Source organism: Littorina saxatilis, linkage group LG3 (genome assembly GCF_037325665.1).
Source record: "Littorina saxatilis isolate snail1 linkage group LG3, US_GU_Lsax_2.0, whole genome shotgun sequence".
In the NCBI taxonomy this organism is placed as follows: domain Eukaryota; kingdom Metazoa; phylum Mollusca; class Gastropoda; order Littorinimorpha; family Littorinidae; genus Littorina; species Littorina saxatilis.
The window spans coordinates 54,682,336-54,698,139 of NC_090247.1; the positions used below are offsets into that span (position 1 = coordinate 54,682,336).

General features: G+C 42.7%; 1 long non-coding RNA gene across 1 annotated transcript in view; it reads right to left on the reverse strand.

Annotated features, from left to right (window-relative positions):
* LOC138962694 (uncharacterized) overlaps nucleotides 1-13,820 on the reverse strand; it is a 56,467-nt gene extending 42,647 nt beyond the window's left edge. Inside the window, exon 1 of the long non-coding RNA XR_011454578.1 lies at nucleotides 13,203-13,820. This is a non-coding gene — a long non-coding RNA (uncharacterized lncRNA). The remainder of the gene's footprint in view (nucleotides 1-13,202) is intronic.
* Nucleotides 13,821-15,804: the final 1,984 nt, after the last annotated feature.

Below are 15,804 nucleotides of genomic sequence, written 5' to 3' on the forward strand. Positions count from 1 at the left end.
CCGCGGTAGATATGTGTTTTCCGCCCTTTCACGAGAAATAAGACTTGTTCAGTTGGCAGGGACCCCCACAGATGGTCTACTTAGAGGATCCCGGGACCCCCAAATTTAATTTTCAGGGTGTACAAGGATCCCTCCGCGGAACTTTCGAGGGTCCTAGGACCAAGGCTGAATACTTTTGGAAGTTTGCGAGACCTTCACAAAAAATATTATCTGTCATGTTGGTTGGATTTACACATATCGCATTGGTACAGATGTGGTAGAAGCCTTTCTCGTCTTCGGTATCCAGCCAGATGTATACGTTCTTGTTAATTCTGCATGGAATCTAGAAGACAATTACGGTCTGAAAATCAGTACCGACCGTTCGCAAATTAAAGTGGTACCAGCTATTTTCAGGTTTAGTCTGTTTTTTTGTTTTTTTTGGCTTCTAGCGCGAATAGGATGCAGGGACGCACAGTTTAGGGAGAAGGGTCTCATACCAGCTTTGGATTGAGAAGCAAGCGTTTTATCCCCGAGTACGCTAGTACTTGGGCTCAGCAGACTTTAATTGTGTGTCTGTGTGTCTGTCTTTCTCCACTTAACAGCTTATTGCTGGGAAACTACTGGGCGCAGTTCGTTCAAAAGTTGATACACTAACTTGATAATAGGTCCGATTGATCGTATTAAAACTTCATAATGTTACCTGGGACCTAAATGCCAAATAAACCACAAAAACGACTTGGTCGTAGGAGGAGTTCACACCGGTTGAGCTGATAGAACAGCCGAACGCGTCACACAAAAATACGTCATGACAAAGTTACACGCAAAGCGAAAGAGACTTTGACGTCATTTACTTTTGTTCGGAATTTTCCGTCTGTTCCTAGCTTGTCAGTGAAGACCTGACGTGAGTAAGCTTACCCAAAACGTCTTTGTTCTCTATTCACATTGCAGCTGTGAAATAATCAGTCTTGTGTCTCGGTCGTGTAGGTACAGAGTTTGCTTCTGCAATCATTGTGTTCGTGTTGATGACGGCTTCATAAGACAAAATAATAAGCGAATCTATCGCGAGGAAGACGTTTATGTACAAATCACCGAACCCAACCCATTTTTTGTGTGCATTTTTCTGAAGAATAAACTGCATGTGGTTAATTTCATCCGTTTAATGCTTGTCGAAACGAGCCATAAGGCTTTAGAATAAAAGATTTCACGCATTGCTTGGCCATCTGATCACAGATGAGGTCGCAGTTTGTAGGTTGAATCTAATTTTTTATCTATGAATCGGCCAGAGATAGATCTGCATTTCTGGTCAGAAACCAACATTCACACCACAGGCATTCCAAACATTTATATTTATTGAGCGAGCCAGTCTGAAGAGTACTCGGGTGCAGCGCGAGCGTTTTTTTTTTCATTTCTCATGAGTTTTCTGTTTATTTCTGTTTTTGAAGATCGCAGATTTCACAATCCGATGTTTTTATGTTTCAGATATTACGCCCGCCGGAGTGTACAATAACTGTGTAAAGGACTAGCTGTTGAAAAATGATGTGTATTTTCAGGCTGCGGAGATTGATGAAAAGGAGGCAGTGCTGTTGCGTGATGTTAACGAAGATGACTATCCCTTCAAATATATTTTCATGACAAGCTGGCCTCACAGTAAGTCACAAGAATGCGGTTGAAAAGAAAACAGAGAATAGGGTGCATCACTTTCTGTACACGGAGTCAACAGCACTATTCATGAACAGTCTTTGTGTACAGATTGACAAGGAATCCACATATATAAATGTGGTGTTCACATTTTAACTCTCAGAGTTGTTGTTAAACCTGCAGCTATATTTGGTTATTGTTTTGATTTTGAACTTGCTTTCTTTCAGCGCATGGAAATAAAATGCGAAGAACACTATTTTTTTCGGGTTTTGATGCTGAACGAGTTTCTGTGTCTTTTTACATTTAGTCAAGTTTTGACTAAATGTTTTACCATAGAGGGGGGGAATCGAGACGAGGGTCGTGGTGTTTGTGTGTGTGTCTGTGTGTGTGTGTGTGTGTGTAGAGCGATTCAGACTAAACTACTGGACCGATCTTTATGAACTTTTTCATGAGAGTTCCTGGGTATGATATCCCCAGACGTTTTTTTCAGTTTGTTGATAAATGTCTTTGATGACGTCATATCCGGCTTTTTGTAAAAGTTGAGGCGGCACTGTCACACCCTCATTTTTCAATCAAATTGATTGAAATTTTTGTAAAGCAATCTTCGACGAAGGCCGGACTTCGGTATTGCATTTCAGCTTGGTGGCTTAAAAATTAATGAATGACTTTGGTCATTAAAAATCTGAAAATTGTAATGAATTGTTTTTTTATATAAAACGATCCAATTTTACGTTCATCTTATTCTTTATCATGTTCTGATTCCAAAAACATATAAATATGTTATATTTGGATTAAAAACAAGCTCTGAAAATTAAAAATATAAAAATTATGATCAAAATTAAATTTCCGAAATCGATTTAAAAACAATTTCATCTTATTCCTTGTCGGTTCCTGATTCCAAAAACATATAGATATGATATGTTTGGATTAAAAACACGCTCAGAAAGTTAAAACGAAGAGAGGTACAAAAAATCGATCTATGCAGCACAGCGAAACCACTACCGCGCTGAACAGGCTCGTCAGTTTCACTCCGTTATGCACAAGCGGCGGACTACGGTCATTGTGAAAAATTACAGTGCGTTCAGTTTCATTCTGTGAGTTCCACAGCTTGACTAAATGTAGTAATTTCGCCTTAGTGACTTGTTTTTTCTTAAAACTGAGTCCTAAACCTGAACGTATCCATTTGGGATCCATTTTCTAAAGTGTATTGAGAAGTTCAGTCACTTTAAAAGAGCTTCACAGACTGAGGGCGCGACCCAAAAGACGACATGTCTTCCTTTAGACGAGTAAACAACAACAACAACAACAACAACAACAACAACAACAACAACAACAACAACAACACAAAGACCATTCGGCAAAGAAGTAAACCCTGGACAGAAACAAAGACACGCATACTGTTTTGGAGCTAACGCAGTGAACGAGTCATAGTCAGAAAGTATAAACTAATACTGATACAGCGGAGTGACACTCTAGTTGGCTCGTTAAGAACGACTACTCTAGACTAGATCAAAGGGGGATAACTGGGCCCTCGTCTATGACTAGATTACGAAAAAAAGGTCGCAACTGCACTAACAGTAACAAACGAGAGGAATACTGACCCTAGCTTGGTATACATTGCACTGGAATCCACAGGTACGTAGTTTCTTTTTTAACGGTTCGTTTTCGGATTATAATACCCATTGTAATTTCGGTTGTTTTAGTCAGTTTTGAACTATAATGAAGTGCTTCTGAGTAGTTTTATGGAGTAACTTTTGTTTTGAAATGCAATGGAGGATATGTCGGGGAATTTATAGCTCATATGGCAGTATGGCTGTGGTATGGCGAAAACTTGAATTAGGAGGAAATCGAAACTATAGAACTTGTGGGTGTGTTCGTTCTGCGAACTGTCCTATGTAATTATAAACACACAAGTGTGACAAAAACGTTCTACCTCTTCTGAATGAACAAATTAATCGCATCGTCTTTCCCAGATCGTCTTCAGTTCGTTTCGCAAAGGAATATAAGGGAGGGAAAGGAAAGGGAGCGGTGGAGTAGTGTAGGGTGTACGTACATATAACCACAGTCTCGAGTCACTGCACAGTTTAGATCAGAAACTAACCTCTGAGGAGAGAGAGAGAGAGAGAGAGAGAGAGAGAGAGAGAGAGAGAGAGAGAGAGAGACAGAGAGAGAGAGACAGACAGAGAGAGAGAGACAGAGAGAGACAGAGAGAGACAGAGACAGAGAGAGACAGACAGACAGACAGACAGACAGACAGACAGAAAGAGACAGAGAACAAGAACAAGAACAAATCTTTAATTGTCTAAGGCCACAGCCCCTTACAAATAGTGGTTAAAATAACAGCAATAGTATCTGCACAGTTATAAATTATAGTCACGCATAAAATTCAACAAATACATTAAGACCCTGATGACATGTCACTGAACCTGATTTTTAAGGGTTCGTCTCTTCTGTAACATGAAGAACACAAATCTGCTGAAGCTGTTCATCACATTATCCTCATTACTGCCACAGAAATACACAAGTTGTTGTTGCAGCGTCTTAAAGTTCGAGATTTTCAAATACTTTGCTCGAAGGTCTTGATAAAAATGACATAACAATACAACACGGTGTTCATCTTCTTTATCAGCTGTACAGAGAGGACAGTTTCTTGTCGTTTGGTGCGTACCGAAACTTGTGAGCGTTGATTTCGGATACTCCTGCGCGGAAACGAGTAAGAGCCACTCTGTACTTAATATCTTCGATTAATTCAATGTATTTCTCTTTTTCCAAGCATGTTTTGTAACAATTATAAATGTCGAAACGTTCACTGCATTCTAAAAAAGAGAACCATTCTTGACAAAAACAATCTTGTAATCGTCTTTTAAACTCTTGTAAGAAACACTTCTCATTCCCAACCATTCCGTACATCCACACAGCAGCAAAACCATTACAACATAAAAGACTCTGCACATGTGAGACCCATTTTGTGTGGCCCTTCGATGCCAAATTACATAAAGCTTTATATGCAATCTTGGAATATCTTGAATCAGGTTGCTTCAGCAGTGTAAACCAGTATTTCACACATCTGACTGCAGAGTTAATATACAGCGGATGTCTTCCCAATTCACCATACACAATGTTGTTTGGAGTTCGAATTGTCACTTTCAGAAACTTTTTACACGCAAACAGGTGGACCCTTTCCACAGAGTCATACTTTCCATATCCCCATAGCTCTGAACCATGTACAAGAGCATAGGGGCGATCCGTGCGTCAAACACCTTTGTCGAATGGCAGCCAAGTCTGTTCAATAATCTAACGATTTCGATCACTCCCGTTTTCGCCATGGTTGTCTTTGTTTCTACTGCAATGTTTTAGCTTAGTTGGGTGGAAAGGGTTACACCGAGATATTTAAACGAGTTCACAATCTCAAGACGATCCATTCCGTAGAGAAAGAGACAGAGAGAAACAGAGAGAGAGAGACAGAGAGAGAGTTTGAACTTAAAAAATAGTCTGAGGATTTTTGGATGCATACTTACCCACTAATAACGGGTGTAGGCTAAAAGGTTTTATTGATCCATAATTGCTTGCTATTTTTGTGTGGATATATCACAATTTATCCACACTGCTTCAAAGATCTTTACATGTCACACCTGATACAAAATGACTAGTGATGAATGTATGCATCAGTTCATTTAGTTTGCATGTATGTAAAAAAAAAAATGTAATAACATGCAAACATTAATTCCTGGTATGTCTGCATGTGTCAGTGGATTGGTATACGCGTGTTGTCACTTCTCAGGACACGTATACGTACGTGCTCATTGTTCACGTGTTTTGGACACATCTCTAGCTCGCCAGTGACTGGCCTAGCTATTATATCACGTGGGAAAGTTTGACTCAATAAAAGCAAGCGTATTCACTCTTTCACAACCCACACAAACCCGACAGCGTTCTATCCGAGCATCGTCAATGGTTTTTTTGTACAGTCGAGCCTGTCTATAACGACCAACGTATGGACCGTTTGTTTGTTTGTTTGTTTGTTTGTTTGCTTAACGCCCAGCCGACCACGAAGGGCCATATCAGGGCGGTGCTGCTTTGACATATAACGTGCGCCACACACAAGACAGAAGTCGCAGCACAGGCTTCATGTCTCACCCAGTCACATTATTCTGACACCGGACCAACCAGTCCTAGCACTAACCCCATAATGCCAGACGCCAGGCGGAGCAGCCACTAGATTGCCAATTTTAAAGTCTTAGGTATGACCCGGCCGGGGTTCGAACCCACGACCTCCCGATCACGGGGCGGACGCCTTACCATTAGGCCAACCGTGCCAGTCTTCCGTATGGACCGACCAAGAGTGCTCGTAATACTGAGACAAAAGGTCGTTATGGAAAGTTGCATCTAAACTCGTGTGAGATCCTCAGTTTTGGGTGCTCGTAATGGGCAGATGGTCGTTATCAAGAGAGGGTCGCTTTTAAGAGCACGTTTATAAGCTTTGTTTGTTGTGCTCCATTTATTATTTGATTGTATGCGGCTTTCTTATATGTAATTTTGCTGAACAAAATGATTTAAACCAAGAGAGGGTCGTTTGGGCAGGTCTGACAGTAGTTTCCTAACTACAGTTTTAATTTCTTTTCAGTTTTGCCATTGCATGAACACCACGACTGATCCGGGTTATTGTCCCTTTTAAACAGCACTACAAAAAGAGCAGGGTGTAAGAAATGTACAGGTGTGATAGTATTTATTATTGTGAATTACGTCAGGTTCCCGTATAATACAAAAGGCAAACAAATGACACGAAGTTTCAGTTCAGTGACTCAGAAGTCGATGAATCGGCGTTTCAAGGGCGGCGACAAATCAAAATGTCACTGATCTTGGGTTACAAAGTGCGCGCCATGCACATCTCCAATTCCATTGGTAAGCTTATATTTTCTCATGCACCTTCACGGCACAGGAATGGTATTAAAGGTCAATAATGCTAAACAAAAAGTCATTTACAGAATAGGCCTACCTAGTCCGCCCAAAGGGAACGAGGCGAAGTCAAATTGACGAGAAAGAGAGAGAGGGGGAGGGGATAGAGAGAGACAGACAGAGAGAGAGAGAGAGGGGGGGGGGGGCACCGGGGGTTGAGGGGAGAGGAGAGGGGTACCGGTTGTTAGCTTGCTCTGTCTGTCTGTCTGTCTTATCTGTTTCTTTTAGGGTGTCACCGATTCTAGCCCTTGACAGAACTATAATAGCAGGGGTCGACACTAACTTATTTGGCCTGGGGCCACACTGGCCCCAGAGATGGAAATTGCTGGGGCGGAAAACAAAAATCTGGGGCCCACTCTTATTAAAAAAAATTAATAATAAAAAACACAAGAAAAGTGAAAAAGAGTGTACAGTACTGTACCCCATGATCGGCATCAACGTATCTAGTTGTTCTTTTACTTCATATTGATGAAAAAGGTATATAACATTACCTTCAGAATCCCCACTTTTTCCAAGTGGTTCTCCGCCATAAGATCTACACGGGCGGCAATGCATTGTCTGTTTTTCTTTCCACCATTTGACATTGAAATTACGACAGCGCTTCGCGCTTTTGGCTGCATCGGTCTCCTTTTTTCGTTTCTCTCCACCCTGTTCTTCATCTTCATTTCCATGTCTTTTTACACCAGGGATGTGTCGCCACATTTTGCGTTTGGCATTTGAAGGCGATACTTATCTCTCACGCTAAAGAGCACAATCTGGGAGTTATTTCCCTTGCGGCATTGTCCTTCGACGATTTCAATGTTTTTTCTTCTTGACTGTGGCATTAATCGTAACGCAAATTTCAGTGACGACTTTGACTGGCGATTTTTCGTGATTGGCTCTGGCATTAGAATTTTCGGTTTTTCATTGTTGGAATTTATCCTGGGGCGGAGTGGGCCCCAGGCTTCGGCAATGTTTGGGGCGGAACACAAAACTCTGGGGCGTTCCGCCCCCCGCCCCCGCGGCTAGTGTCGAACCCTGAATAGGATACATCATAATAGACAATCATCAAGGGGCATTTTGACTCGTCTCCCCAGCTGAATCATGCACGCACCACACACACATCATTAGAACAAGAATATTTACAAACAGACAGACAGAGCAAGCAAAAACCGGTACCCCTCTCTAAATTGGCAATCTAGTGGCTGCTCCGCCTGGCGTCTGGCATTATGGGGTTAGTGCTAGGACTGGTTGGTCCGGTGTCAGAATAATGTGACTGGGTGAGACATGAATTGAAGCCTGTGCTGCGACTTCTGTCTTGTGTGTGGCGCACGTTATATGTCAAAGCAGCACCGCCCTGATATGGCCCTTCGTGGTCGGCTGGGCGTTAAGCAAACAAACAAACAAACAAACAAACTAGCTGTAAGAAAGGACCATATGGACCTAATGCTATCATCCCTCGGTAATCTCACTATCTTCCTGCCTCCTTCCCTGTGTGTGTGTGTGTGTGTGTGTGTGTGTGTGTGTGTGTGTGTGTGTGTGTGTGTGTGTGAGTGTGTGTGTATGTGTGTGTTTGCGTGTGTGTAACAGAGAGAGAGAGAGAGAGAGAGAGAGAGAGAGAGAGAGAGAGAGAGAGAGAGAGAGAGAGAGAGAGAGAGAGAGAGAGAGAGAGAGAGAGAGAGAGAGAGAGAGAGAGAGAGAGAGAGAGAGAGAGAGAGAGAGAGAGAGAGAGACAATGACAATGACAATTCTTTATTTAACGAGGGTAGTAGTGGTCTGCTTTTTTACATCCAGCCCTCGCCCTAAAGAGGGACAAACAAAAATGAAATAAAAATACAAGATAAAAAATAGAAAATAGACATAAAGATAAACTTGCAAATCATACCAAATAAAAAACACTCGCGCTGGACCCGAGTACTCTTCAGACTGGCTCGCTCCCCCAGTATGAACGTTTTTGTCTTGTGCACGTTTAAGACCAAGTGATTGATCTGTGTGAATTACAGGCATTCCCTTTGCTATATAAATACATTGCATGCGAGCCGAGGATGTGCGTGGTGACTGGCCTTTCTCTTTTATTTGATCACAGTGAAAATGCACACAGACATTCACACACACACACACACACACACACACACACACACACACACATTCACACACACACACACTCTCTCTCCCTCACTCCCTCTCTCTCTCCCTCTCTCTCTCTTTCTTACACACACATGTGCACAAAATGAACACACACACACACCGCGCGAGAGAAAAAGACGTCAAAGACTTTTGACCGTGACGTAATCTTTTTATGACGCTATATTTCTCGTCAATGTGTGACGAGTTCGGCTGTTCTATCAGACTGCCTGGCTGGCTGTGGCTCCGCGAATTCCTCCCACCGCCAAGTCGGTTTTTTGTGGTTTATTTCGCATTTAGGTCCCAGGTAACATTATGAAGTTTTAATACGATCAATCGGACCTATTATCAAGAGAGAAAATGTAAGTTTTACGCCCTCACGGCAAAGCCATTAGGGGCATGTTACACGGGAAAACCCGGCTTTGTATGAAAATAAAAAATAAAAATGCAGGGAGGGGGGGGGGGGGGGGGGGGGGATGTAGACAGCTAGGGACCGGGTTGGGTCGTCTTGGGTCAGTGCTGAAATGGTTACTTTATCCCAGCGAAGCTGGAGGTATCCCACGAACGCATTTTCATACCGATAATACATGATAAAGAAGGATTCTTTGTGCCCGGCTACGTGCTACAGTTGGAGATGGAAGTTCACCAAAAATTGGGACCATACTAACAAAAATACGGTGGGTGCAATAGTCGCCCCCATTTTTTCAGCAAACGCCACCCAAGGCCGCTTTGGACGGGTAGAAATTCTGTACTTTCCAAGTCTATTTGTGTGTGGTTGTTCAAGACTATGGATAAAGCTCGCGTGAGAAGATTACGTCACGGTCAAAAGTTTTTGACGTCAATTAATGCATCATGACGTCATGCCTCTTTTTCTCTCGCGCGGTGTGTGTGTGTGTGTTCATTTTGTGCACGTGTTAGTGTTAGTGTGGGTGTGTGTGTGTGTGCGCGCGTGCATGAGTCTGTACTCGTGTGTGTGTGTGTGTGTGTGTGTGTAAGAAAGACTGAGAGAGAGGGAGAAAGAGTGTGTGTGTGTGTGTGAATGTGTGTGTGTGCATGAGTTTGTGTGTATGTTTGTGTGTGTATGAGTGTGTGTGTGTGTGTGTGTGTGTGTGTGTCCGTCTGTCTATGTGCGTATTTGTTTGTTTGTTTGCTTAACGCCCAGCCGACCACGAAGGGCCATAATTATCAGAGCGGTGCTGCTTTGAGATATAACGTTACGTGCGCCACACACAAGGCAGAAGTCACAGCACAGGTTTCATGTCTCACGGCACCCAGTCACATTATTCTGACACCGGCCGCCAACCAGTCCTGGCATGCACTAACCCCATAATGCCAGACGCCAGGCGGAGCAGCCACTAGATTGCCAATTTTAAAGTCTTAGGTATGACCCGGCCTGGGTTCTAACCCACGACCTCCCGATCACGGGGCGGACGCCTTACCACTAGGCCAACCCAATGTGCGTATAAGTGTGTGTTTTGTGTGTATGAGATTTGTGTGAGTCAATGTGTGTGTGTGTGTGTGTGTGTGTGTGTGTGTGTGTGTGTGTGAGTGTCTGTTTGTATTTATAAGAGAGAGAGAAAGAGAGAGAGAGAAAGAGAGAGAGAGAGTGGGTGGGTGGGAGTGTGTTTGTGCGTGTGCGTAAGTCAGTGTATGTGTGTGTGTATGTGTGTTTGTTTGTAAAGTGTGTATGTCCGTCTGTCTATATGTGCGTATGGGTGTGTGTATGAAGTGTGTGTGAGAGAGTGAGTGAGTGTGTATTTTTGTACGTGTGTAACTTGAGGTATGTGTGTGTGTGAGTGTGTGTATGTGTGTGTTCGTGTGTGTGTGTGTGTTTGAGAGAGAGAGAGAGAGAGAGAGAGAGAGAGAGAGAGAGAGAGAGAGAGAGAGAGAGAGAGAGAGAGAGAGAGAGAGAGAGAGAGAGAGAGAGAGAGAGATAGAGAGAGGTTTGTCTTTCGCTGGGGTATGCAGTGCCTTGGCGTTGCACATCTACTTAATTGGCTGTTGGCCGAACGGACACCCGGGCTTCATATTTTTGCATGCATGTGTTCGTGTTTCCAAGGCTTTCGCTGTGACCCTGGGATCTTTATCGTGCGCATGCGTGCCCACGGGGGTGTTCGGACACCGAGAAGTTGACTCTGGGACACACATCCCGCGCCGAACTTGGGGGTTGAACCCACGCTGATAGTAACAGCCTCGGCCGTCTAAGGGATCTGTGTGTCTGGAGGCACATTTGGTTTCTGAGGTTCAAGCGGAGCTGTTGCCTCTGCTCCCAAGTTCCCGTGTCTGGAGGCGTTTTTGGTATGGAAGCAAACCTGTAGGTTGGGGCCTCTGCCTTTCAGGATGCCAGGACTACAAAATGTGTGTCTTGGGACACATTTAGCTTAAAGATTCCAGAAGTGGATCTGTGCTGTGCTGGGTCTGCTGCAAGCACACTAGAACCAGCTCGCAACAGTTGAGGTGAACAGATTGGTGACCAAGACCATCATCGGTTTCTCTCCGAGTGATGGGTGTGGGCGGAGAAAGTCTCCCAGACTGAGAGCATTCTCCCTTCTGTAGCGGATGAGACTAGACATCTCTTCCTTGAGAGTATCACAACCTTCAAACACGTGTGTGAGGTGTCCAGTCTTGCCACACTGACAGACTACCTTGTCCCAGTAGATGCGGCTGCTGACCGTGCGCAAGCGACGCAACAGGCTCATGGGTCTCGGGGGGAGTGGGAGGTGGTGCCCTTTCCTATTGTAGGGAAGGTGTATCCATCTTCTCTCTTCACATGTTTGTGACAGTGTCTGCTCTCTTTCCTCTCTTTTTAGCTTGGATAGCAGCAGTTTGGCTTCCTGGCAGGAGAGCCGAATGTCTGTCACTGGCATGGTTGACATAGCCGCTGCTTTTGCTGCTCTGTCCGCCATTTCATTTTCCGACCTATTATCAAGTTAGTGTATCAACTTTTGAACGAACTGCGCCCAGTAGTTTCCCAGCAATAAGCTGTTAAGTGGAGAAAGACAGACAGGCACACAGACACACAATTAAAGCCTGTTGAGCCCACGTACTAGCGTACTCGGAGATAATATTCACTTTGTTTGTCCGTCCGTCTGTCTGTCTATCTATCTAGCTGTCTGTCTGTCGCTCTGTCTGTCTGTCTGCCTCTCTCTTGTAACACACACATACATACACACACTCACACATAATTATACACACACACACACACACACACACACACACGGAAGGAGGCAGGAAGATAGTGAGATTACCGAAGGATGATAGCATTAGGTCCATATGGTCCTTTCTTACAAGAGAGAGAGAGAGAGAGAGAGAGAGAGAGAGAGAGAGAGAGAGAGGCAGACAGAGCGACAGACAGACAGACAGACAGCTAGATAGATAGACAGACAGACGGACGGACAAACAAAGTGAATATTATTTGGTATGATTTGCAAGTTTATCTTTATGTGTATTGAATGAAGTACCTGTGAATCATGTTTCTGTCGTTCTTGCCATTTTTCTTGCTAGTTTTGTACTCCCCATAAAATGGGTCGACGACCTTTGTTAAAATCGTCAAATCTTCAAATCTCTCCCTCGGTTTGTAGCGTGTAGAATGTGTCACAAAAATAGCTTCCCGTCACATCATGGCCTACCGAGTACTCGGCTTTTTTGAGAATCGAGTCCGACAGAGAGAAAGTTGTTTTCTGTTGTCTGCTCGTAAGGTGAGCTCCTTGAATCTTGCTTTTAAAGTCTGACACATGAGAGACGGGAGACGGGGACGGTGCATGATGTATAACCTTAGCTTCGAGAAAAGGTGTGAATGGTGTTTCTTTTATTTTGTCAGACTCAAGACAACAAATAGATGCGTGTTGTGTTCAGTTATCTGACACGAAGCTTCAGTGACCAGAAGGTCGATCGGTGTCACATTTCTCAAAATGCTTACATGCAAGCTAGGCTTCCGATGATCGGAAATATTAGCTCTTAGGTCTTTATTTATCACTTTCTTTCTTTCTTTCTATGAATGTATGTATGTATGTATGTATGTATGTATGTATGTATGTATGTATGTATGTATGCATGTATGTATGTATGTATCTATTTATTTTCATTTCTAATTTCTTATTTATTTATCTATCTATTTATTTGTTTACTTATTTATTTTACTTTTGACAAGAACAAGAAGTCATATAGACTTAGAGGTTGTGGTTGTGGACCTATTTGGTAGCAGTGTTTTGTTTTGTTACTCTATTTAATATGATTTTTATATTTTTGTTTCTGCTTAGTCTCACTCAACACTCTCACAACAAATCGGATTATTTCAGTGTAACCGTAATTTGCTTTGATTTTTGTTTGGCTCCTGTAAAAGACAAACCGCTGACACCAAAGCGGCCAGGAATGATCTAACAGATCTGGTAGTGTTTCACATGCGTATCGATCTTTTTTGTTTTCACAGAATCATAAACAAGAAGGGCAAAGCCCATACGACTCACATGCTTGACCTTGACCTTTACATGACCTTGACCTTCAGGGTCAAGGTCAAATAACTAAACCTAGCAATGACATCATACACTAAGAACTGCTTTACACATTTTTCCTACCAAAATACATGTGACCTTGACCCAAGGTCAAGGTCATCCAAGGTCATGCAACACAAAGCTGTTAATTCAAGACATAGGAAGTACAATGGTGCTTATTGGCTCTTTCTACCATGAGATATGGTCACTTTTAGTGGTTCACTACCTTATTTTGGTCACATTTCATAAGGGTCAAAGTGACCTTGACCTTGATCATATGTGACCAAATGTGTCTCATGATGAAAGCATAACATGTGCCCCACATAATTTTTAAGTTTGAAACAGTTATCTTCCATAGTTCAGGGTCAAGGTCACTTCAAAATATGTATACAATCCAACTTTAAAGGACCCTTGCGACCTTGACCTTGAAGCAAGGTCAACCAAACTGGTGTCCAAAGATAGGGCTTACATTGCCCTGTATAGCATACATAGCTAAGGTTGCCATTCTCGATAACTTCAGAAAAAAATGCGAAAATGTGAAAAATGGTCGTTTTTAAGACAACAATTACGGCCCCTGTGACCTTGAACTTGAAGTGAGGTCAAGTTGCCGCACATGTTTTTTGAGATCTTGTAACCATACACCATCAGGCCACATCAGGTGTAATTGATAGACTTAATAGTGTCCAAGAAATATCCAACGTTAAAGTTTTCCGGACGGACGGACGGACGGACGGACGACTCGGGTGAGTACATAGACTCACTTTTGCTTCGCATGTGAGTCAAAAAGCACTGATGCTTGCTTTGGCAAATATTGATGTCTCTGAATGCATCGTTAAACAGAGACTAAATATAAGAAGCTAAATTCAGCAATATAAAGACCACGTCAATACTGATCTGTAAATTGCACTGGTGTGATAATAAACTAGCATTAAACCATCTGAAATGAAATTTATGCTTTAGTGAACGGTTTTTAGATTAAACTATTCAAACAAAGTAGTCAACTCTGTTGAGTAAATGTTGTAAAAGGATTGAAACAAATTAATCAAATCTGTTGAGTAAATGTTACAAATTAATCAAATCTGTTGAGTAAAATATAAACTTTGCAAATTTTCTCCACATGGTCCTAAAGACGTCTTCCTTCCCGTGAAAACCAAATCATAAACCGTCACAAATCCGTCCAGGCTTGTACATTGTGTTAAAGTGTCGTTCAACTTGAGCACATTCCAAACAACGTTAGCCTGGTTGACTCCTGTGTAGAGTGGGATTTCTTTGATGAATCAAATATAGGTGACACACTCCGAGTTCTAAATATCGTGCTTCGGCCAACTCATCATCTTCACTCAGCTCTTTTCACCCCTGCAGAGTATGCGTATTCTTTGTTGTTTTCTGTATTTCTTCAATGTTAAAATGTATGAAGATCGTTAGCTAAACGTGAGTTCGACTTTTATACCGCAGAATATATCAATCGTTTTGCTAAAGAAAGTAGTCTGCGAGTTAAAGGCAGAGTAAGCCTCCCGTAAACCATCACAGATACGGTCAGGCTTTTACACACAGTACAAACACCCTTTCATTTAAACACTCACCAATTGAGAACATCCTAGGTGCCCTCCGTAAAGAGCGAACAATTTTCAAAGAATTTATTTTTGCGTGGTTTATCTTACCCCTGAGCCATCGTGAACCCGTGTGATCCAGTTTTCCCTGTTCACAATGCAGTCGTCATAGTTAGTCATTTGAATGCGACTCGACGTGAGCTTATCTACAATAGCACGTTTTTTTATGCACGAAACAACGGCTGTGGTTCACAAGAACTCTAGCGATGGCTTTTGACTGTTGAGAGGAACGGCGATTTGCACTGATAAACCGGCCGTCGTCTGCTACGACCCTTGCGTGACCCTGCTTCCGGGCTTTTCTTTTTTTAAACTTTCACAACTTCGAATTGTTCTGATCTTGTCTTGATGAAAAACGAATTCTTTTATGATTAAAGAATGTTTGTGTAACAAGCTGTCAATTTATTATTTAGATTTTAAAAGTTAGGTCTAGCGCAAAAACGAGGCGCCGTTGTTGTTAACGGAACAAGTCTACGAAAATAAATTCTTGGAAAATGTCTCACGCTCGACAGAAAGCAGCCAGGATGTTCCCGTTCGGTGAGCGTTCAAATGGAAGTATGCTTGTACTGTATTTAGACGCTCGGGGAGCTCTGTGATGGTTTACGGGAGGCTTACTGTGCCTTTAACGATAAATATGCAGATGACCTCTATAAATTATTCAAGTGTACTCTGAGATCAAAGACAATGACAGGTAAGTTCGAGACTCGGTTGTGATGGATTATCCATATGGTTGTGATGGATTATCCAGAATAATCTCCTCCTCAGCTAACAGAGACAAAGAGGCAGGTCATGGGATAATGTTGCAGATTAACGTGGAAGTCAGTTGCAACAGTAATTCGGCAAAATTGTCACACTCTGCATGTCCAAGTGGAAGATCTACTTACGCTCGGGCAGATCAGTGAAGGTTTATATGATCGTTTACACGGGAAGGAAGTGCCTCTACACGGGAGATATTGGCGTCATTTTTCTAGTTTCCATCTGGACAGTAGCTTGTAGCCTACCTGATGTTTTAAAGCTTTACACTTAAACGC